Genomic DNA, 22,096 nt, shown 5'->3' with positions numbered 1-22,096 from the left:
CTCGTCGCACAACTCTCAATTATCCTGAAATTGATCCTTCACGCTTGCGCTTATGCATTTGCGCCGACAACATTGACCGACGATCCGGGCTTCGATTCAGCCGTACCGTTCCTGACTTGTCTCGCGCCTTCAGATCCGCCTTCATGCTTCGATGAGAAGCAAAATATAAAGCAATCGTTCCGACGGAGCTAAATTACTACAGCATAAAGAACGAAGGGAAAATTTGGATTTCGAAACAAAAAAGGGAGGGGTGCAACACGAGGATTTCCCAGGGGGTCACCTAGGGGTGTCAACGGGCCGGGTCCGGGCCGGAATTCATTATTCCGGACCCGGACCCGGAGCCGACCCGTTTACCCGACGGGTCTTTTATTCGGTGTTCCGGATCCGGACCCGGCGAGTCTCGGATCCGGGTCGGGTCTACCCGAACAAATTTGCCAAAATTTATAATTTCTAACAAAAAAGAGAAAAAGATATATTTGTAAACAAATTTCTAGCTAATGCAAAGAAAAAACCAAATAAGAAAATAAATCAAATTGATTTTACTCAAATACATCATCCTAATCAAATTATATTGATAATATATATTTTTTATAAATTATTAAATCATTTATATCCGGATCCGGGTCTAATACGGGTCGGAATACTATATTCCGTATCCGACCCGTTTTTTTGTTTGAAAAAACGGATCCGGATCCGGATAACGGAATTAAATCCCTACCCATACCCGCAAAAATTTCAGGGATCCGATCCGGATCCGGGTGTAGACCCGACCCGTTGACCGGCCTAGGGTCACCCATCCTAGTACTACTGTCGCCCAAGCACGCTTAACTTCGAAGTTCTGATGGGATCCGGTGCATTAGTGCTGGTATGATCACACCCGCCATGTTCCTTTCGCTTTATTCTTTTAAACTGCCACGTCCTGTGAAGCAGTTTGGCTTTTCTGGACCCGAATTCATTCTAAGCGTCAATTCATGAATTTCCTCTCATCCTTTTATTTATTTACTTTTATATTTTTTTCTTGTTGCTTTGCACCTTTTTTTTCCCTCGTCGCACAACTCTCAATTATCCTGAAATTGATCCTTCACGCTTGCGCTTATGCATTTGCGCCGACAACATTGACCGACGATCCGGGCTTCGATTCAGCCGTACCGTTCCTGACTTGTCTCGCGCCTTCAGATCCGCCTTCATGCTTCGATGAGAAGCAAAATATAAAGCAATCGTTCCGACGGAGCTAAATTACTACAGCATAAAGAACGAAGGGAAAATTTGGATTTCGAAACAAAAAAGGGAGGGGTGCAACACGAGGATTTCCCAGGGGGTCACCTAGGGGTGTCAACGGGCCGGGTCCGGGCCGGAATTCTTTATTCCGGACCCGGACCCGGATCCGACCCGTTTACCCGACGGGTCTTTTATTCGGTGTTCCGGATCCGGACCCGGCGAGTCTCGGATCCGGGTCGGGTCTACCCGAACAAATTTGCCAAAATTTATAATTTCTAACAAAAAAGAGAAAAAAATATATTTGTAAACTAATTTCTAGCTAATGCAAAGAAAAAACCAAATAAGAAAATAAATCAAATTGATTTTACTCAAATACATCATCCTAATCAAATTATATTGATAATATATATTTTTTATAAATTATTAAATCATTTATATCCGAATCCGGGTCTAATACGGGTCGGAATACTATATTCCGTATCCGACCCGTTTTTTTGTTTGAAAAAACGGATCCGGATCCGGATAACGGAATTAAATCCCTACCCATACCCGCAAAAATTTCAGGGATCCGATCCGGATCCGGGTGTAGACCCGACCCGTTGACCGGCCTAGGGTCACCCATCCTAGTACTACTGTCGCCCAAGCACGCTTAACTTCGAAGTTCTGATGGGATCCGGTGCATTAGTGCTGGTATGATCGCACCCGCCATGTTCCTTTCGCTTTATTCTTTTAAACTGCCACGTCCTGTGAAGCAGTTTGGCTTTTCTGGACCCGAATTCATTCTAAGCGTCAATTCATGAATTTCCTCTCATCCTTTTATTTATTTACTTTTATATTTTTTTCTTGTTGCTTTGCACCTTTTTTTTCCCTCGTCGCACAACTCTCAATTATCCTGAAATTGATCCTTCACGCTTGCGCTTATGCATTTGCGCCGACAACTTTGACCGACGATCCGGGCTTCGATCCAGCCGTACCGTTCCTGACTTGTCTCGCGCCTTCAGATCCGCCTTCATGCTTCGATGAGAAGCAAAATATAAAGCAATCGTTCCGACGGAGCTAAATTACTACAGCATAAAGAACGAAGGGAAAATTTGGATTTCGAAACAAAAAAGGGAGGGGTGCAACACGAGGATTTCCCAGGGGGTCACCTAGGGGTGTCAACGGGCCGGGTCCGGGCCGGAATTCATTATTCCGGACCCGGACCCGGAGCCGACCCGTTTACCCGACGGGTCTTTTATTCGGTGTTCCGGATCCGGACCCGGCGAGTCTCGGATCCGGGTCGGGTCTACCCGAACAAATTTGCCAAAATTTATAATTTCTAACAAAAAAGAGAAAAAGATATATTTGTAAACAAATTTCTAGCTAATGCAAAGAAAAAACCAAATAAGAAAATAAATCAAATTGATTTTACTCAAATACATCATCCTAATCAAATTATATTGATAATATATATTTTTTATAAATTATTAAATCATTTATATCCGGATCCGGGTCTAATACGGGTCGGAATACTATATTCCGTATCCGACCCGTTTTTTTGTTTGAAAAAACGGATCCGGATCCGGATAACGGAATTAAATCCCTACCCATACCCGCAAAAATTTCAGGGATCCGATCCGGATCCGGGTGTAGACCCGACCCGTTGACAGGCCTAGGGTCACCCATCCTAGTACTACTGTCGCCCAAGCACGCTTAACTTCGAAGTTCTGATGGGATCCGGTGCATTAGTGCTGGTATGATCGCACCCGCCATGTTCCTTTCGCTTTATTCTTTTAAACTGCCACGTCCTGTGAAGCAGTTTGGCTTTTCTGGACCCGAATTCATTCTAAGCGTCAATTCATGAATTTCCTCTCATCCTTTTATTTATTTACTTTTATATTTTTTTCTTGTTGCTTTGCACCTTTTTTTTCCCTCGTCGCACAACTCTCAATTATCCTGAAATTGATCCTTCACGCTTGCGCTTATGCATTTGCGCCGACAACATTGACCGACGATCCGGGCTTCGATTCAGCCGTACCGTTCCTGACTTGTCTCGCGCCTTCAGATCCGCCTTCATGCTTCGATGAGAAGCAAAATATAAAGCAATCGTTCCGACGGAGCTAAATTACTACAGCATAAAGAACGAAGGGAAAATTTGGATTTCGAAACAAAAAAGGGAGGGGTGCAACACGAGGATTTCCCAGGGGGTCACCTAGGGGTGTCAACGGGCCGGGTCCGGGCCGGAATTCATTATTCCGGACCCGGACCCGGAGCCGACCCGTTTACCCGACGGGTCTTTTATTCGGTGTTCCGGATCCGGACCCGGCGAGTCTCGGATCCGGGTCGGGTCTACCCGAACAAATTTGCCAAAATTTATAATTTCTAACAAAAAAGAGAAAAAGATATATTTGTAAACAAATTTCTAGCTAATGCAAAGAAAAAACCAAATAAGAAAATAAATCAAATTGATTTTACTCAAATACATCATCCTAATCAAATTATATTGATAATATATATTTTTTATAAATTATTAAATCATTTATATCCGGATCCGGGTCTAATACGGGTCGGAATACTATATTCCGTATCCGACCCGTTTTTTTGTTTGAAAAAACGGATCCGGATCCGGATAACGGAATTAAATCCCTACCCATACCCGCAAAAATTTCAGGGATCCGATCCGGATCCGGGTGTAGACCCGACCCGTTGACCGGCCTAGGGTCACCCATCCTAGTACTACTGTCGCCCAAGCACGCTTAACTTCGAAGTTCTGATGGGATCCGGTGCATTAGTGCTGGTATGATCACACCCGCCATGTTCCTTTCGCTTTATTCTTTTAAACTGCCACGTCCTGTGAAGCAGTTTGGCTTTTCTGGACCCGAATTCATTCTAAGCGTCAATTCATGAATTTCCTCTCATCCTTTTATTTATTTACTTTTATATTTTTTTCTTGTTGCTTTGCACCTTTTTTTTCCCTCGTCGCACAACTCTCAATTATCCTGAAATTGATCCTTCACGCTTGCGCTTATGCATTTGCGCCGACAACATTGACCGACGATCCGGGCTTCGATTCAGCCGTACCGTTCCTGACTTGTCTCGCGCCTTCAGATCCGCCTTCATGCTTCGATGAGAAGCAAAATATAAAGCAATCGTTCCGACGGAGCTAAATTACTACAGCATAAAGAACGAAGGGAAAATTTGGATTTCGAAACAAAAAAGGGAGGGGTGCAACACGAGGATTTCCCAGGGGGTCACCTAGGGGTGTCAACGGGCCGGGTCCGGGCCGGAATTCTTTATTCCGGACCCGGACCCGGATCCGACCCGTTTACCCGACGGGTCTTTTATTCGGTGTTCCGGATCCGGACCCGGCGAGTCTCGGATCCGGGTCGGGTCTACCCGAACAAATTTGCCAAAATTTATAATTTCTAACAAAAAAGAGAAAAAGATATATTTGTAAACTAATTTCTAGCTAATGCAAAGAAAAAACCAAATAAGAAAATAAATCAAATTGATTTTACTCAAATACATCATCCTAATCAAATTATATTGATAATATATATTTTTTATAAATTATTAAATCATTTATATCCGGATCCGGGTCTAGTACGGGTCGGAATACTATATTCCGTATCCGACCCGTTTTTTTGTTTGAAAAAACGGATCCGGATCCGGATAACGGAATTAAATCCCTACCCATACCAGCAAAAATTTCAAGGATCCGATCCGGATCCGGGTGTAGACCCGACCCGTTGACCGGCCTAGGGTCACCCATCCTAGTACTACTGTCGCCCAAGCACGCTTAACTTCGAAGTTCTGATGGGATCCGGTGCATTAGTGCTGGTATGATCGCACCCGCCATGTTCCTTTCGCTTTATTCTTTTAAACTGCCACGTCCTGTGAAGCAGTTTGGCTTTTCTGGACCCGAATTCATTCTAAGCGTCAATTCATGAATTTCTTCTCATCCTTTTATTTATTTACTTTTATATTTTTTTCTTGTTGCTTTGCACCTTTTTTTTCCCTCGTCGCACAACTCTCAATTATCCTGAAATTGATCCTTCACGCTTGCGCTTATACATTTGCGCCGACAACTTTGACCGACGATCCGGGCTTCGATCCAGCCGTACCGTTCCTGACTTGTCTCGCGCCTTCAGATCCGCCTTCATGCTTCGATAAGAAGCAAAATATAAAGCAATCGTTCCGACGGAGCTAAATTACTACAGCATAAAGAACGAAGGGGAAATTTGGATTTCGAAACAAAAAAGGGAGGGGTGCAACACGAGGACTTCCCAGGGGGTCACCCATCCTAGTACTACTCTCGCCCAAGCATGCTTAACTTCGGAGTTCTGATGGGATCCGGTGCATTAGTGCTGGTATGATCGCACCCACCATGTTCCTTTCGCTTTATTCTTTTAAACTGCCCCGTCCTGTGAAGCAGTGTGGCTTTTCTGGACCCGAATTCATTTTAAGCGTCAATTCAAGAATTTCCCCTCATCCTTTTATTTATTTACTTTTACATTTTTTTCTTGTTGATTTGCACCATTTTTTTTTCCCTCGTCGCGCAACTCTCAATTATTCTGAAATTGATCCTTCACGCTTGCACTTATACATTTGCGCCGACAACTTTGACCGACGATCCGGGTTTCGATCCAGCCGTACCGTTCCTGACTTGTCTCGCGCCTTCAGATCCGCCTTCATGCTTCGATGAGAAGCAAAATATAAAGCAATCGTTCCGACGGAGCTAAATTACTACAGCATAAAGAACGAAGGGGAAATTTGGATTTCGAAACAAAAAAGGGAGGGGTGCAACACGAGGATTTCCCAGGGGGTCACCTAGGGGTGTCAACGGGCCGGGTCCGGGCCGGAATTCATTATTCCGGACCCGGACCCGGATCCGACCCGTTTACCCGACGGGTCTTTTATTCTGTGTTCCGGATCCGGACCCGGCGAGTCTCGGATCCGGGTCGGGTCTACCCGAACAAATTTGCCAAAATTTATAATTTCTAACAAAAAAGAGAAAAAAATATATTTGTAAACTAATTTCTAACTAATGCAAAGAAAAAACCAAATAAGAAAATAAATCAAATTGATTTTACTCAAATACATCATCCTAATCAAATTATATTGATAATATATATTTTTTATAAATTATTAAATCATTTATATCCGGATCCGGGTCTAATACGGGTCGGAATACTATATTCCGTATCCGACCCGTTTTTTTGTTTGAAAAAACGGATCCGGATCCGGATAACGGAATTAAATCCCTACCCATACCCGAAAAAATTTCAGCGATCCGATCCGGATCCGGGTCTAGACCCGACCCGTTGACAGGCCTAGGGTCACCCATCCTAGTACTACTGTCGCCCAAGCACGCTTAACTTCGGAGTTCTGATGGGATCCGGTGCATTAGTGCTGGTATGATCGCACCCGCCATGTTCCTTTCGCTTTATTCTTTTAAACTGCCACGTCCTGTGAAGCAGTTTGGCTTTTCTGGACCCGAATTCATTCTAAGCGTCAATTCATGAATTTCCTCTCATCCTTTTATTTATTTACTTTTATATTTTTTTCTTGTTGCTTTGCACCTTTTTTTTCCCTCGTCGCACAACTCTCAATTATCCTGAAATTGATCCTTCACGCTTCCGCTTATACATTTGCGCCGACAACTTTGACCGACGATCCGGGCTTCGATCCAGCCGTACCGTTCCTGACTTGTCTCGCGCCTTCAGATCCGCCTTCATGCTTCGATGAGAAGCAAAATATCAAGCAATCGTTCCGACGGAGCTAAATTACTACAGCATAAAGAACGAAGGGGAAATTTGGATTTCGAAACAAAAAAGGGAGGGGTGCAACACGAGGACTTCCCAGGGGGTCACCCATCCTAGTACTACTCTCGCCCAAGCACGCTTAACTTCGGAGTTCTGATGGGATCCGGTGCATTAGTGCTGGTATGATCGCACCCGCCATGTTCCTTTCGCTTTATTCTTTTAAACTGCCCCGTCCTGTGAAGCAGTGTGGCTTTTCTGGACCCGAATTCATTTTAAGCGTCAATTCAAGAATTTCCCCTCATCCTTTTATTTATTTACTTTTACATTTTTTTCTTGTTGATTTGCACCATTTTTTTTTCCCTCGTCGCGCAACTCTCAATTATCCTGAAATTGATCCTTCACGCTTGCGCTTATACATTTGCGCCGACAACTTTGACCGACGATCCGGGCTTCGATCCAGCCGTACCGTTCCTGACTTGTCTCGCGCCTTCAGATCCGCCTTCATGCTTCGATGAGAAGCAAAATATAAAGCAATCGTTCCGACGGAGCTAAATTACTACAGCATAAAGAACGAAGGGAAAATTTGGATTTCGAAACAAAAAAGGGAGGGGTGCAACACGAGGATTTCCCAGGGGGTCACCTAGGGGTGTCAACGGGCCGGGTCCGGGCCGGAATTCATTATTCCGGACCCGGACCCGGAGCCGACCCGTTTACCCGACGGGTCTTTTATTCGGTGTTCCGGATCCGGACCCGGCGAGTCTCGGATCCGGGTCGGGTCTACCCGAACAAATTTGCCAAAATTTATAATTTCTAACAAAAAAGAGAAAAAAATATATTTGTAAACTAATTTCTAGCTAATGCAAAGAAAAAACCAAATAAGAAAATAAATCAAATTGATTTTACTCAAATACATCATCCTAATCAAATTATATTGATAATATATATTTTTTATAAATTATTAAATCATTTATATCCGAATCCGGGTCTAATACGGGTCGGAATACTATATTCCGTATCCGACCCGTTTTTTTGTTTGAAAAAACGGATCCGGATCCGGATAACGGAATTAAATCCCTACCCATACCCGCAAAAATTTCAGGGATCCGATCCGGATCCGGGTGTAGACCCGACCCGTTGACCGGCCTAGGGTCACCCATCCTAGTACTACTGTCGCCCAAGCACGCTTAACTTCGAAGTTCTGATGGGATCCGGTGCATTAGTGCTGGTATGATCGCACCCGCCATGTTCCTTTCGCTTTATTCTTTTAAACTGCCACGTCCTGTGAAGCAGTTTGGCTTTTCTGGACCCGAATTCATTCTAAGCGTCAATTCATGAATTTCCTCTCATCCTTTTATTTATTTACTTTTATATTTTTTTCTTGTTGCTTTGCACCTTTTTTTTCCCTCGTCGCACAACTCTCAATTATCCTGAAATTGATCCTTCACGCTTGCGCTTATGCATTTGCGCCGACAACTTTGACCGACGATCCGGGCTTCGATCCAGCCGTACCGTTCCTGACTTGTCTCGCGCCTTCAGATCCGCCTTCATGCTTCGATGAGAAGCAAAATATAAAGCAATCGTTCCGACGGAGCTAAATTACTACAGCATAAAGAACGAAGGGAAAATTTGGATTTCGAAACAAAAAAGGGAGGGGTGCAACACGAGGATTTCCCAGGGGGTCACCTAGGGGTGTCAACGGGCCGGGTCCGGGCCGGAATTCATTATTCCGGACCCGGACCCGGAGCCGACCCGTTTACCCGACGGGTCTTTTATTCGGTGTTCCGGATCCGGACCCGGCGAGTCTCGGATCCGGGTCGGGTCTACCCGAACAAATTTGCCAAAATTTATAATTTCTAACAAAAAAGAGAAAAAGATATATTTGTAAACAAATTTCTAGCTAATGCAAAGAAAAAACCAAATAAGAAAATAAATCAAATTGATTTTACTCAAATACATCATCCTAATCAAATTATATTGATAATATATATTTTTTATAAATTATTAAATCATTTATATCCGGATCCGGGTCTAATACGGGTCGGAATACTATATTCCGTATCCGACCCGTTTTTTTGTTTGAAAAAACGGATCCGGATCCGGATAACGGAATTAAATCCCTACCCATACCCGCAAAAATTTCAGGGATCCGATCCGGATCCGGGTGTAGACCCGACCCGTTGACAGGCCTAGGGTCACCCATCCTAGTACTACTGTCGCCCAAGCACGCTTAACTTCGAAGTTCTGATGGGATCCGGTGCATTAGTGCTGGTATGATCGCACCCGCCATGTTCCTTTCGCTTTATTCTTTTAAACTGCCACGTCCTGTGAAGCAGTTTGGCTTTTCTGGACCCGAATTCATTCTAAGCGTCAATTCATGAATTTCCTCTCATCCTTTTATTTATTTACTTTTATATTTTTTTCTTGTTGCTTTGCACCTTTTTTTTCCCTCGTCGCACAACTCTCAATTATCCTGAAATTGATCCTTCACGCTTGCGCTTATGCATTTGCGCCGACAACATTGACCGACGATCCGGGCTTCGATTCAGCCGTACCGTTCCTGACTTGTCTCGCGCCTTCAGATCCGCCTTCATGCTTCGATGAGAAGCAAAATATAAAGCAATCGTTCCGACGGAGCTAAATTACTACAGCATAAAGAACGAAGGGAAAATTTGGATTTCGAAACAAAAAAGGGAGGGGTGCAACACGAGGATTTCCCAGGGGGTCACCTAGGGGTGTCAACGGGCCGGGTCCGGGCCGGAATTCATTATTCCGGACCCGGACCCGGAGCCGACCCGTTTACCCGACGGGTCTTTTATTCGGTGTTCCGGATCCGGACCCGGCGAGTCTCGGATCCGGGTCGGGTCTACCCGAACAAATTTGCCAAAATTTATAATTTCTAACAAAAAAGAGAAAAAGATATATTTGTAAACAAATTTCTAGCTAATGCAAAGAAAAAACCAAATAAGAAAATAAATCAAATTGATTTTACTCAAATACATCATCCTAATCAAATTATATTGATAATATATATTTTTTATAAATTATTAAATCATTTATATCCGGATCCGGGTCTAATACGGGTCGGAATACTATATTCCGTATCCGACCCGTTTTTTTGTTTGAAAAAACGGATCCGGATCCGGATAACGGAATTAAATCCCTACCCATACCCGCAAAAATTTCAGGGATCCGATCCGGATCCGGGTGTAGACCCGACCCGTTGACCGGCCTAGGGTCACCCATCCTAGTACTACTGTCGCCCAAGCACGCTTAACTTCGAAGTTCTGATGGGATCCGGTGCATTAGTGCTGGTATGATCACACCCGCCATGTTCCTTTCGCTTTATTCTTTTAAACTGCCACGTCCTGTGAAGCAGTTTGGCTTTTCTGGACCCGAATTCATTCTAAGCGTCAATTCATGAATTTCCTCTCATCCTTTTATTTATTTACTTTTATATTTTTTTCTTGTTGCTTTGCACCTTTTTTTTCCCTCGTCGCACAACTCTCAATTATCCTGAAATTGATCCTTCACGCTTGCGCTTATGCATTTGCGCCGACAACATTGACCGACGATCCGGGCTTCGATTCAGCCGTACCGTTCCTGACTTGTCTCGCGCCTTCAGATCCGCCTTCATGCTTCGATGAGAAGCAAAATATAAAGCAATCGTTCCGACGGAGCTAAATTACTACAGCATAAAGAACGAAGGGAAAATTTGGATTTCGAAACAAAAAAGGGAGGGGTGCAACACGAGGATTTCCCAGGGGGTCACCTAGGGGTGTCAACGGGCCGGGTCCGGGCCGGAATTCTTTATTCCGGACCCGGACCCGGATCCGACCCGTTTACCCGACGGGTCTTTTATTCGGTGTTCCGGATCCGGACCCGGCGAGTCTCGGATCCGGGTCGGGTCTACCCGAACAAATTTGCCAAAATTTATAATTTCTAACAAAAAAGAGAAAAAGATATATTTGTAAACTAATTTCTAGCTAATGCAAAGAAAAAACCAAATAAGAAAATAAATCAAATTGATTTTACTCAAATACATCATCCTAATCAAATTATATTGATAATATATATTTTTTATAAATTATTAAATCATTTATATCCGGATCCGGGTCTAGTACGGGTCGGAATACTATATTCCGTATCCGACCCGTTTTTTTGTTTGAAAAAACGGATCCGGATCCGGATAACGGAATTAAATCCCTACCCATACCAGCAAAAATTTCAAGGATCCGATCCGGATCCGGGTGTAGACCCGACCCGTTGACCGGCCTAGGGTCACCCATCCTAGTACTACTGTCGCCCAAGCACGCTTAACTTCGAAGTTCTGATGGGATCCGGTGCATTAGTGCTGGTATGATCGCACCCGCCATGTTCCTTTCGCTTTATTCTTTTAAACTGCCACGTCCTGTGAAGCAGTTTGGCTTTTCTGGACCCGAATTCATTCTAAGCGTCAATTCATGAATTTCTTCTCATCCTTTTATTTATTTACTTTTATATTTTTTTCTTGTTGCTTTGCACCTTTTTTTTCCCTCGTCGCACAACTCTCAATTATCCTGAAATTGATCCTTCACGCTTGCGCTTATACATTTGCGCCGACAACTTTGACCGACGATCCGGGCTTCGATCCAGCCGTACCGTTCCTGACTTGTCTCGCGCCTTCAGATCCGCCTTCATGCTTCGATAAGAAGCAAAATATAAAGCAATCGTTCCGACGGAGCTAAATTACTACAGCATAAAGAACGAAGGGGAAATTTGGATTTCGAAACAAAAAAGGGAGGGGTGCAACACGAGGACTTCCCAGGGGGTCACCCATCCTAGTACTACTCTCGCCCAAGCATGCTTAACTTCGGAGTTCTGATGGGATCCGGTGCATTAGTGCTGGTATGATCGCACCCACCATGTTCCTTTCGCTTTATTCTTTTAAACTGCCCCGTCCTGTGAAGCAGTGTGGCTTTTCTGGACCCGAATTCATTTTAAGCGTCAATTCAAGAATTTCCCCTCATCCTTTTATTTATTTACTTTTACATTTTTTTCTTGTTGATTTGCACCATTTTTTTTTCCCTCGTCGCGCAACTCTCAATTATTCTGAAATTGATCCTTCACGCTTGCACTTATACATTTGCGCCGACAACTTTGACCGACGATCCGGGTTTCGATCCAGCCGTACCGTTCCTGACTTGTCTCGCGCCTTCAGATCCGCCTTCATGCTTCGATGAGAAGCAAAATATAAAGCAATCGTTCCGACGGAGCTAAATTACTACAGCATAAAGAACGAAGGGGAAATTTGGATTTCGAAACAAAAAAGGGAGGGGTGCAACACGAGGATTTCCCAGGGGGTCACCTAGGGGTGTCAACGGGCCGGGTCCGGGCCGGAATTCATTATTCCGGACCCGGACCCGGATCCGACCCGTTTACCCGACGGGTCTTTTATTCTGTGTTCCGGATCCGGACCCGGCGAGTCTCGGATCCGGGTCGGGTCTACCCGAACAAATTTGCCAAAATTTATAATTTCTAACAAAAAAGAGAAAAAAATATATTTGTAAACTAATTTCTAACTAATGCAAAGAAAAAACCAAATAAGAAAATAAATCAAATTGATTTTACTCAAATACATCATCCTAATCAAATTATATTGATAATATATATTTTTTATAAATTATTAAATCATTTATATCCGGATCCGGGTCTAATACGGGTCGGAATACTATATTCCGTATCCGACCCGTTTTTTTGTTTGAAAAAACGGATCCGGATCCGGATAACGGAATTAAATCCCTACCCATACCCGAAAAAATTTCAGCGATCCGATCCGGATCCGGGTCTAGACCCGACCCGTTGACAGGCCTAGGGTCACCCATCCTAGTACTACTGTCGCCCAAGCACGCTTAACTTCGGAGTTCTGATGGGATCCGGTGCATTAGTGCTGGTATGATCGCACCCGCCATGTTCCTTTCGCTTTATTCTTTTAAACTGCCACGTCCTGTGAAGCAGTTTGGCTTTTCTGGACCCGAATTCATTCTAAGCGTCAATTCATGAATTTCCTCTCATCCTTTTATTTATTTACTTTTATATTTTTTTCTTGTTGCTTTGCACCTTTTTTTTCCCTCGTCGCACAACTCTCAATTATCCTGAAATTGATCCTTCACGCTTCCGCTTATACATTTGCGCCGACAACTTTGACCGACGATCCGGGCTTCGATCCAGCCGTACCGTTCCTGACTTGTCTCGCGCCTTCAGATCCGCCTTCATGCTTCGATGAGAAGCAAAATATCAAGCAATCGTTCCGACGGAGCTAAATTACTACAGCATAAAGAACGAAGGGGAAATTTGGATTTCGAAACAAAAAAGGGAGGGGTGCAACACGAGGACTTCCCAGGGGGTCACCCATCCTAGTACTACTCTCGCCCAAGCACGCTTAACTTCGGAGTTCTGATGGGATCCGGTGCATTAGTGCTGGTATGATCGCACCCGCCATGTTCCTTTCGCTTTATTCTTTTAAACTGCCCCGTCCTGTGAAGCAGTGTGGCTTTTCTGGACCCGAATTCATTTTAAGCGTCAATTCAAGAATTTCCCCTCATCCTTTTATTTATTTACTTTTACATTTTTTTCTTGTTGATTTGCACCATTTTTTTTTCCCTCGTCGCGCAACTCTCAATTATCCTGAAATTGATCCTTCACGCTTGCGCTTATACATTTGCGCCGACAACTTTGACCGACGATCCGGGCTTCGATCCAGCCGTACCGTTCCTGACTTGTCTCGCGCCTTCAGATCCGCCTTCATGCTTCGATGAGAAGCAAAATATAAAGCAATCGTTCCGACGGAGCTAAATTACTACAGCATAAAGAACGAAGGGAAAATTTGGATTTCGAAACAAAAAAGGGAGGGGTGCAACACGAGGATTTCCCAGGGGGTCACCTAGGGGTGTCAACGGGCCGGGTCCGGGCCGGAATTCATTATTCCGGACCCGGACCCGGAGCCGACCCGTTTACCCGACGGGTCTTTTATTCGGTGTTCCGGATCCGGACCCGGCGAGTCTCGGATCCGGGTCGGGTCTACCCGAACAAATTTGCCAAAATTTATAATTTCTAACAAAAAAGAGAAAAAGATATATTTGTAAACTAATTTCTAGCTAATGCAAAGAAAAAACCAAATAAGAAAATAAATCAAATTGATTTTACTCAAATACATCATCCTAATCAAATTATATTGATAATATATATTTTTTATAAATTATTAAATCATTTATATCCGAATCCGGGTCTAATACGGGTCGGAATACTATATTCCGTATCCGACCCGTTTTTTTGTTTGAAAAAACGGATCCGGATCCGGATAACGGAATTAAATCCCTACCCATACCCGCAAAAATTTCAGGGATCCGATCCGGATCCGGGTGTAGACCCGACCCGTTGACCGGCCTAGGGTCACCCATCCTAGTACTACTGTCGCCCAAGCACGCTTAACTTCGAAGTTCTGATGGGATCCGGTGCATTAGTGCTGGTATGATCGCACCCGCCATGTTCCTTTCGCTTTATTCTTTTAAACTGCCACGTCCTGTGAAGCAGTTTGGCTTTTCTGGACCCGAATTCATTCTAAGCGTCAATTCATGAATTTCCTCTCATCCTTTTATTTATTTACTTTTATATTTTTTTCTTGTTGCTTTGCACCTTTTTTTTCCCTCGTCGCACAACTCTCAATTATCCTGAAATTGATCCTTCACGCTTGCGCTTATGCATTTGCGCCGACAACTTTGACCGACGATCCGGGCTTCGATCCAGCCGTACCGTTCCTGACTTGTCTCGCGCCTTCAGATCCGCCTTCATGCTTCGATGAGAAGCAAAATATAAAGCAATCGTTCCGACGGAGCTAAATTACTACAGCATAAAGAACGAAGGGGAAATTTGGATTTCGAAACAAAAAAGGGAGGGGTGCAACACGAGGATTTCCCAGGGGGTCACCTAGGGGTGTCAACGGGCCGGGTCCGGGCCGGAATTCATTATTCCGGACCCGGACCCGGATCCGACCCGTTTACCCGACGGGTCTTTTATTCTGTGTTCCGGATCCGGACCCGGCGAGTCTCGGATCCGGGTCGGGTCTACCCGAACAAATTTGCCAAAATTTATAATTTCTAACAAAAAAGAGAAAAAAATATATTTGTAAACTAATTTCTAACTAATGCAAAGAAAAAACCAAATAAGAAAATAAATCAAATTGATTTTACTCAAATACATCATCCTAATCAAATTATATTGATAATATATATTTTTTATAAATTATTAAATCATTTATATCCGGATCCGGGTCTAATACGGGTCGGAATACTATATTCCGTATCCGACCCATTTTTTTGTTTGAAAAAACGGATCCGGATCCGGATAACGGAATTAAATCCCTACCCATACCCGAAAAAATTTCAGCGATCCGATCCGGATCCGGGTCTAGACCCGACCCGTTGACAGGCCTAGGGTCACCCATCCTAGTACTACTGTCGCCCAAGCACGCTTAACTTCGGAGTTCTGATGGGATCCGGTGCATTAGTGCTGGTATGATCGCACCCGCCATGTTTCTTTCGCTTTATTCTTTTAAACTGCCACGTCCTGTGAAGCAGTTTGGCTTTTCTGGACCCGAATTCATTTTAAGCGTCAATTCAAGAATTTCCCCTCATCCTTTTATTTATTTACTTTTACATTTTTTTCTTGTTGATTTGCACCATTTTTTTTTCCCTCGTCGCGCAACTCTCAATTATTCTGAAATTGATCCTTCACGCTTGCACTTATACATTTGCGCCGACAACTTTGACCGACGATCCGGGCTTCGATCCAGCCGTACCGTTCCTGACTTGTCTCGCGCCTTCAGATCCGCCTTCATGCTTCGATTAGAAGCAAAATATAAAGCAATCGTTCCGACGGAGCTAAATTACTACAGCATAAAGAACGAAGGGGAAATTTGGATTTCGAAACAAAAAAGGGAGGGGTGCAACACGAGGACTTCCCAGGGGGTCACCATCCGCCTTCATGCTTCGATGAGAAGCAAAATATAAAGCAATCGTTCCGACGGAGCTAAATTACTACAGCATAAAGAACGAAGGGAAAATTTGGATTTCGAAACAAAAAAGGGAGGGGTGCAACACGAGGATTTCCCAGGGGGTCACCTAGGGGTGTCAACGGGCCGGATCCGGGCCGGAATTCTTTATTCCGGACCCGGACCCGGATCCGACCCGTTTACCCGACGGGTCTTTTATTCGGTGTTCCGGATCCGGACCCGGCGAGTCTCGGATCCGGGTCGGGTCTACCCGAACAAATTTGCCAAAATTTATAATTTCTAACAAAAAAGAGAATAAGATATATTTGTAAACTAATTTCTAGCTAATGCAAAGAAAAAACCAAATAAGAAAATAAATCAAATTGATTTTACTCAAATACATCATCCTAATCAAATTATATTGATAATATATATTTTTTATAAATTATTAAATCATTTATATCCGGATCCGGGTCTAGTACGGGTCGGAATATTATATTCCGTATCCGACCCGTTTTTTTGTTTGAAAAAACGGATCCGGATCCGGATAACGGAATTAAATCCCTACCCATACCAGCAAAAATTTCAGGGATCCGATCCGGATCCGGGTGTAGACCCGACCCGTTGACCGGCCTAGGGTCACCCATCCTAGTACTACTGTCGCCCAAGCACGCTTAACTTCGAAGTTCTGATGGGATCCGGTGCATTAGTGCTGGTATGATCGCACCCGCCATGTTCCTTTCGCTTTATTCTTTTAAACTGCCACGTCCTGTGAAGCAGTTTGGCTTTTCTGGACCCGAATTCATTCTAAGCGTCAATTCATGAATTTCCTCTCATCCTTTTATTTATTTACTTTTATATTTTTTTCTTGTTGCTTTGCACCTTTTTTTTCCCTCGTCGCACAACTCTCAATTATCCTGAAATTGATCCTTCACGCTTGCGCTTATACATTTGCGCCGACAACTTTGACCGACGATCCGGGCTTCGATCCAGCCGTACCGTTCCTGACTTGTCTCGCGCCTTCAGATCCGCCTTCATGCTTCGATAAGAAGCAAAATATAAAGCAATCGTTCCGACGGAGCTAAATTACTACAGCATAAAGAACGAAGGGGAAATTTGGATTTCGAAACAAAAAAGGGAGGGGTGCAACACGAGGACTTCCCAGGGGGTCACCCATCCTAGTACTACTCTCGCCCAAGCACGCTTAACTTCGGAGTTCTGATGGGATCCGGTGCATTAGTGCTGGTATGATCGCACCCACCATGTTCCTTTCGCTTTATTCTTTTAAACTGCCCCGTCCTGTGAAGCAGTGTGGCTTTTCTGGACCCGAATTCATTTTAAGCGTCAATTCAAGAATTTCCCCTCATCCTTTTATTTATTTACTTTTACATTTTTTTCTTGTTGATTTGCACCATTTTTTTTTCCCTCGTCGCGCAACTCTCAATTATCCTGAAATTGATCCTTCACGCTTGCGCTTATGCATTTGCGCCGACAACATTGACCGACGATCCGGGCTTCGATTCAGCCGTACCGTTCCTGACTTGTCTCGCGCCTTCAGATCCGCCTTCATGCTTCGATGAGAAGCAAAATATAAAGCAATCGTTCCGACGGAGCTAAATTACTACAGCATAAAGAACGAAGGGAAAATTTGGATTTCGAAACAAAAAAGGGAGGGGTGCAACACGAGGATTTCCCAGGGGGTCACCTAGGGGTGTCAACGGGCCGGATCCGGGCCGGAATTCTTTATTCCGGACCCGGACCCGGATCCGACCCGTTTACCCGACGGGTCTTTTATTCGGTGTTCCGGATCCGGACCCGGCGAGTCTCGGATCCGGGTCGGGTCTACCCGAACAAATTTGCCAAAATTTATAATTTCTAACAAAAAAGAGAATAAGATATATTTGTAAACTAATTTCTAGCTAATGCAAAGAAAAAACCAAATAAGAAAATAAATCAAATTGATTTTACTCAAATACATCATCCTAATCAAATTATATTGATAATATATATTTTTTATAAATTATTAAATCATTTATATCCGGATCCGGGTCTAGTACGGGTCGGAATATTATATTCCGTATCCGACCCGTTTTTTTGTTTGAAAAAACGGATCCGGATCCGGATAACGGAATTAAATCCCTACCCATACCAGCAAAAATTTCAGGGATCCGATCCGGATCCGGGTGTAGACCCGACCCGTTGACCGGCCTAGGGTCACCCATCCTAGTACTACTGTCGCCCAAGCACGCTTAACTTCGAAGTTCTGATGGGATCCGGTGCATTAGTGCTGGTATGATCGCACCCGCCATGTTCCTTTCGCTTTATTCTTTTAAACTGCCACGTCCTGTGAAGCAGTTTGGCTTTTCTGGACCCGAATTCATTCTAAGCGTCAATTCATGAATTTCCTCTCATCCTTTTATTTATTTACTTTTATATTTTTTTCTTGTTGCTTTGCACCTTTTTTTTCCCTCGTCGCACAACTCTCAATTATCCTGAAATTGATCCTTCACGCTTGCGCTTATACATTTGCGCCGACAACTTTGACCGACGATCCGGGCTTCGATCCAGCCGTACCGTTCCTGACTTGTCTCGCGCCTTCAGATCCGCCTTCATGCTTCGATAAGAAGCAAAATATAAAGCAATCGTTCCGACGGAGCTAAATTACTACAGCATAAAGAACGAAGGGGAAATTTGGATTTCGAAACAAAAAAGGGAGGGGTGCAACACGAGGACTTCCCAGGGGGTCACCCATCCTAGTACTACTCTCGCCCAAGCACGCTTAACTTCGGAGTTCTGATGGGATCCGGTGCATTAGTGCTGGTATGATCGCACCCGCCATGTTCCTTTCGCTTTATTCTTTTAAACTGCCACGTCCTGTGAAGCAGTTTGGCTTTTCTGGACCCGAATTCATTCTAAGCGTCAATTCATGAATTTCCTCTCATCCTTTTATTTATTTACTTTTATATTTTTTTCTTGTTGCTTTGCACCTTTTTTTTCCCTCGTCGCACAACTCTCAATTATCCTGAAATTGATCCTTCACGCTTGCGCTTATACATTTGCGCCGACAACTTTGACCGACGATCCGGGCTTCGATCCAGCCGTACCGTTCCTGACTTGTCTCGCGCCTTCAGATCCGCCTTCATGCTTCGATGAGAAGCAAAATATAAAGCAATCGTTCCGACGGAGCTAAATTACTACAGCATAAAGAACGAAGGGAAAATTTGGATTTCGAAACAAAAAAGGGAGGGGTGCAACACGAGGATTTCCCAGGGGGTCACCTAGGGGTGTCAACGGGCCGGGTCCGGGCCGGAATTCATTATTCCGGACCCGGACCCGGATCCGACCCGTTTACCCGACGGGTCTTTTATTCTGTGTTCCGGATCCGGACCCGGCGAGTCTCGGATCCGGGTCGGGTCTACCCGAACAAATTTGCCAAAATTTATAATTTCTAACAAAAAAGAGAAAAAAATATATTTGTAAACTAATTTCTAACTAATGCAAAGAAAAAACCAAATAAGAAAATAAATCAAATTGATTTTACTCAAATACATCATCCTAATCAAATTATATTGATAATATATATTTTTTATAAATTATTAAATCATTTATATCCGGATCCGGGTCTAATACGGGTCGGAATACTATATTCCGTATCCGACCCATTTTTTTGTTTGAAAAAACGGATCCGGATCCGGATAACGGAATTAAATCCCTACCCATACCCGAAAAAATTTCAGCGATCCGATCCGGATCCGGGTCTAGACCCGACCCGTTGACAGGCCTAGGGTCACCCATCCTAGTACTACTGTCGCCCAAGCACGCTTAACTTCGGAGTTCTGATGGGATCCGGTGCATTAGTGCTGGTATGATCGCACCCGCCATGTTTCTTTCGCTTTATTCTTTTAAACTGCCACGTCCTGTGAAGCAGTTTGGCTTTTCTGGACCCGAATTCATTCTAAGCGTCAATTCATGAATTTCCTCTCATCCTTTTATTTATTTACTTTTATATTTTTTTCTTGTTGCTTTGCACCTTTTTTTTCCCTCGTCGCACAACTCTCAATTATCCTGAAATTGATCCTTCACGCTTGCGCTTATACATTTGCGCCGACAACTTTGACCGACGATCCGGGCTTCGATCCAGCCGTACCGTTCCTGACTTGTCTCGCGCCTTCAGATCCGCCTTCATGCTTCGATAAGAAGCAAAATATAAAGCAATCGTTCCGACGGAGCTAAATTACTACAGCATAAAGAACGAAGGGGAAATTTGGATTTCGAAACAAAAAAGGGAGGGGTGCAACACGAGGACTTCCCAGTGGGTCACCCATCCTAGTACTACTCTCGCCCAAGCACGCTTAACTTCGGAGTTCTGATGGGATCCGGTGCATTAGTGCTGGTATGATCGCACCCGCCATGTTCCTTTCGCTTTATTCTTTTAAACTGCCCCGTCCTGTGAAGCAGTGTGGCTTTTCTGGACCCGAATTCATTTTAAGCGTCAATTCAAGAATTTCCCCTCATCCTTTTATTTATTTACTTTTACATTTTTTTCTTGTTGATTTGCACCATTTTTTTTCCCTCGTCGCGCAACTCTCAATTATCCTGAAATTGATCCTTCACGCTTGCGCGTATACATTTGCGCGGACAACTTTGACCGACGATCCGGGCTTCGATCCAGCCGTACCGTTCCTGACTTGTCTCGCGCCTTCAGATCCGCCTTCATGCTTCGATGAGAAGCAAAATATAAAGCAATCGTTCCGACGGAGCTAAATTACTACAGCATAAAGAACGAAGGGAAAATTTGGATTTCGAAACAAAAAAGGGAGGGGTTCAACACGAGGATTTCCCAGGGGGTCACCTAGGGGTGTCAACGGGCCGGGTCCGGGCCGGAATTCATTATTCCGGACCCGGACCCGGAGCCGACCCGTTTACCCGACGGGTCTTTTATTCGGTGTTCCGGATCCGGACCCGGCGAGTCTCGGATCCGGGTCGGGTCTACCCGAACAAATTTGCCAAAATTTATAATTTCTAACAAAAAAGAGAAAAAAATATATTTGTAAACTAATTTCTAGCTAATGCAAAGAAAAAACCAAATAAGAAAATAAATCAAATTGATTTTACTCAAATACATCATCCTAATCAAATTATATTGATAATATATATTTTTTATAAATTATTAAATCATTTATATCCGAATCCGGGTCTAATACGGGTCGGAATACTATATTCCGTATCCGACCCGTTTTTTTGTTTGAAAAAACGGATCCGGATCCGGATAACGGAATTAAATCCCTACCCATACCCGCAAAAATTTCAGGGATCCGATCCGGATCCGGGTGTAGACCCGACCCGTTGACCGGCCTAGGGTCACCCATCCTAGTACTACTGTCGCCCAAGCACGCTTAACTTCGAAGTTCTGATGGGATCCGGTGCATTAGTGCTGGTATGATCGCACCCGCCATGTTCCTTTCGCTTTATTCTTTTAAACTGCCACGTCCTGTGAAGCAGTTTGGCTTTTCTGGACCCGAATTCATTCTAAGCGTCAATTCATGAATTTCCTCTCATCCTTTTATTTATTTACTTTTATATTTTTTTCTTGTTGCTTTGCACCTTTTTTTTCCCTCGTCGCACAACTCTCAATTATCCTGAAATTGATCCTTCACGCTTGCGCTTATGCATTTGCGCCGACAACTTTGACCGACGATCCGGGCTTCGATCCAGCCGTACCGTTCCTGACTTGTCTCGCGCCTTCAGATCCGCCTTCATGCTTCGATGAGAAGCAAAATATAAAGCAATCGTTCCGACGGAGCTAAATTACTACAGCATAAAGAACGAAGGGAAAATTTGGATTTCGAAACAAAAAAGGGAGGGGTGCAACACGAGGATTTCCCAGGGGGTCACCTAGGGGTGTCAACGGGCCGGGTCCGGGCCGGAATTCATTATTCCGGACCCGGACCCGGAGCCGACCCGTTTACCCGACGGGTCTTTTATTCGGTGTTCCGGATCCGGACCCGGCGAGTCTCGGATCCGGGTCGGGTCTACCCGAACAAATTTGCCAAAATTTATAATTTCTAACAAAAAAGAGAAAAAGATATATTTGTAAACAAATTTCTAG

General features: G+C 44.0%; 7 non-coding genes and 17 pseudogenes across 7 annotated transcripts; all 24 read right to left on the bottom strand.

The window, feature by feature from the left end:
* Positions 1 to 761: 761 nt before the first annotated feature.
* LOC140020383 (5S ribosomal RNA) lies at positions 762 to 879 on the bottom strand (annotated as a pseudogene).
* A 925-nt stretch (positions 880 to 1,804) lies between these two features.
* LOC140019442 (5S ribosomal RNA) lies at positions 1,805 to 1,922 on the bottom strand (annotated as a pseudogene).
* A 919-nt stretch (positions 1,923 to 2,841) lies between these two features.
* On the bottom strand, positions 2,842 to 2,965 carry LOC140020032 (5S ribosomal RNA; annotated as a pseudogene).
* A 925-nt stretch (positions 2,966 to 3,890) lies between these two features.
* On the bottom strand, positions 3,891 to 4,008 carry LOC140020382 (5S ribosomal RNA; annotated as a pseudogene).
* A 925-nt stretch (positions 4,009 to 4,933) lies between these two features.
* On the bottom strand, positions 4,934 to 5,051 carry LOC140019441 (5S ribosomal RNA; annotated as a pseudogene).
* A 411-nt stretch (positions 5,052 to 5,462) lies between these two features.
* On the bottom strand, positions 5,463 to 5,581 carry LOC140017731 (5S ribosomal RNA). Its single transcript, XR_011824036.1, has one exon. It is a non-coding gene; the product is annotated as a 5S ribosomal RNA (ribosomal RNA).
* A 927-nt stretch (positions 5,582 to 6,508) lies between these two features.
* LOC140018579 (5S ribosomal RNA) lies at positions 6,509 to 6,626 on the bottom strand (annotated as a pseudogene).
* Positions 6,627 to 7,037: 411 nt separating this feature from the next.
* On the bottom strand, positions 7,038 to 7,156 carry LOC140017430 (5S ribosomal RNA). Its single transcript, XR_011823739.1, has one exon. It is a non-coding gene; the product is annotated as a 5S ribosomal RNA (ribosomal RNA).
* Positions 7,157 to 8,083: 927 nt separating this feature from the next.
* On the bottom strand, positions 8,084 to 8,201 carry LOC140019440 (5S ribosomal RNA; annotated as a pseudogene).
* Positions 8,202 to 9,120: 919 nt separating this feature from the next.
* On the bottom strand, positions 9,121 to 9,244 carry LOC140020031 (5S ribosomal RNA; annotated as a pseudogene).
* Positions 9,245 to 10,169: 925 nt separating this feature from the next.
* On the bottom strand, positions 10,170 to 10,287 carry LOC140020381 (5S ribosomal RNA; annotated as a pseudogene).
* Positions 10,288 to 11,212: 925 nt separating this feature from the next.
* On the bottom strand, positions 11,213 to 11,330 carry LOC140019439 (5S ribosomal RNA; annotated as a pseudogene).
* A 411-nt stretch (positions 11,331 to 11,741) lies between these two features.
* On the bottom strand, positions 11,742 to 11,860 carry LOC140017730 (5S ribosomal RNA). Its single transcript, XR_011824035.1, has one exon. It is a non-coding gene; the product is annotated as a 5S ribosomal RNA (ribosomal RNA).
* A 927-nt stretch (positions 11,861 to 12,787) lies between these two features.
* Positions 12,788 to 12,905, bottom strand: LOC140018578 (5S ribosomal RNA; annotated as a pseudogene).
* A 411-nt stretch (positions 12,906 to 13,316) lies between these two features.
* On the bottom strand, positions 13,317 to 13,435 carry LOC140017419 (5S ribosomal RNA). The gene has a single exon (XR_011823728.1). It is a non-coding gene; the product is annotated as a 5S ribosomal RNA (ribosomal RNA).
* A 927-nt stretch (positions 13,436 to 14,362) lies between these two features.
* LOC140019438 (5S ribosomal RNA) lies at positions 14,363 to 14,480 on the bottom strand (annotated as a pseudogene).
* A 925-nt stretch (positions 14,481 to 15,405) lies between these two features.
* Positions 15,406 to 15,523, bottom strand: LOC140018577 (5S ribosomal RNA; annotated as a pseudogene).
* A 1,075-nt stretch (positions 15,524 to 16,598) lies between these two features.
* Positions 16,599 to 16,716, bottom strand: LOC140019436 (5S ribosomal RNA; annotated as a pseudogene).
* Positions 16,717 to 17,127: 411 nt separating this feature from the next.
* Positions 17,128 to 17,246, bottom strand: LOC140017408 (5S ribosomal RNA). The gene has a single exon (XR_011823717.1). It is a non-coding gene; the product is annotated as a 5S ribosomal RNA (ribosomal RNA).
* Positions 17,247 to 18,173: 927 nt separating this feature from the next.
* On the bottom strand, positions 18,174 to 18,291 carry LOC140019435 (5S ribosomal RNA; annotated as a pseudogene).
* A 411-nt stretch (positions 18,292 to 18,702) lies between these two features.
* On the bottom strand, positions 18,703 to 18,821 carry LOC140017396 (5S ribosomal RNA). The gene has a single exon (XR_011823706.1). It is a non-coding gene; the product is annotated as a 5S ribosomal RNA (ribosomal RNA).
* A 925-nt stretch (positions 18,822 to 19,746) lies between these two features.
* On the bottom strand, positions 19,747 to 19,864 carry LOC140018575 (5S ribosomal RNA; annotated as a pseudogene).
* A 411-nt stretch (positions 19,865 to 20,275) lies between these two features.
* On the bottom strand, positions 20,276 to 20,394 carry LOC140017592 (5S ribosomal RNA). The gene has a single exon (XR_011823900.1). It is a non-coding gene; the product is annotated as a 5S ribosomal RNA (ribosomal RNA).
* Positions 20,395 to 21,320: 926 nt separating this feature from the next.
* On the bottom strand, positions 21,321 to 21,438 carry LOC140019434 (5S ribosomal RNA; annotated as a pseudogene).
* Positions 21,439 to 22,096: the final 658 nt, after the last annotated feature.

Source organism: Coffea arabica, chromosome 11c, assembly GCF_036785885.1.
Source record: "Coffea arabica cultivar ET-39 chromosome 11c, Coffea Arabica ET-39 HiFi, whole genome shotgun sequence".
Classification (NCBI taxonomy): Eukaryota; Viridiplantae; Streptophyta; class Magnoliopsida; order Gentianales; family Rubiaceae; genus Coffea; species Coffea arabica.
This window is presented reverse-complemented; position numbering and strand designations above follow the sequence as displayed.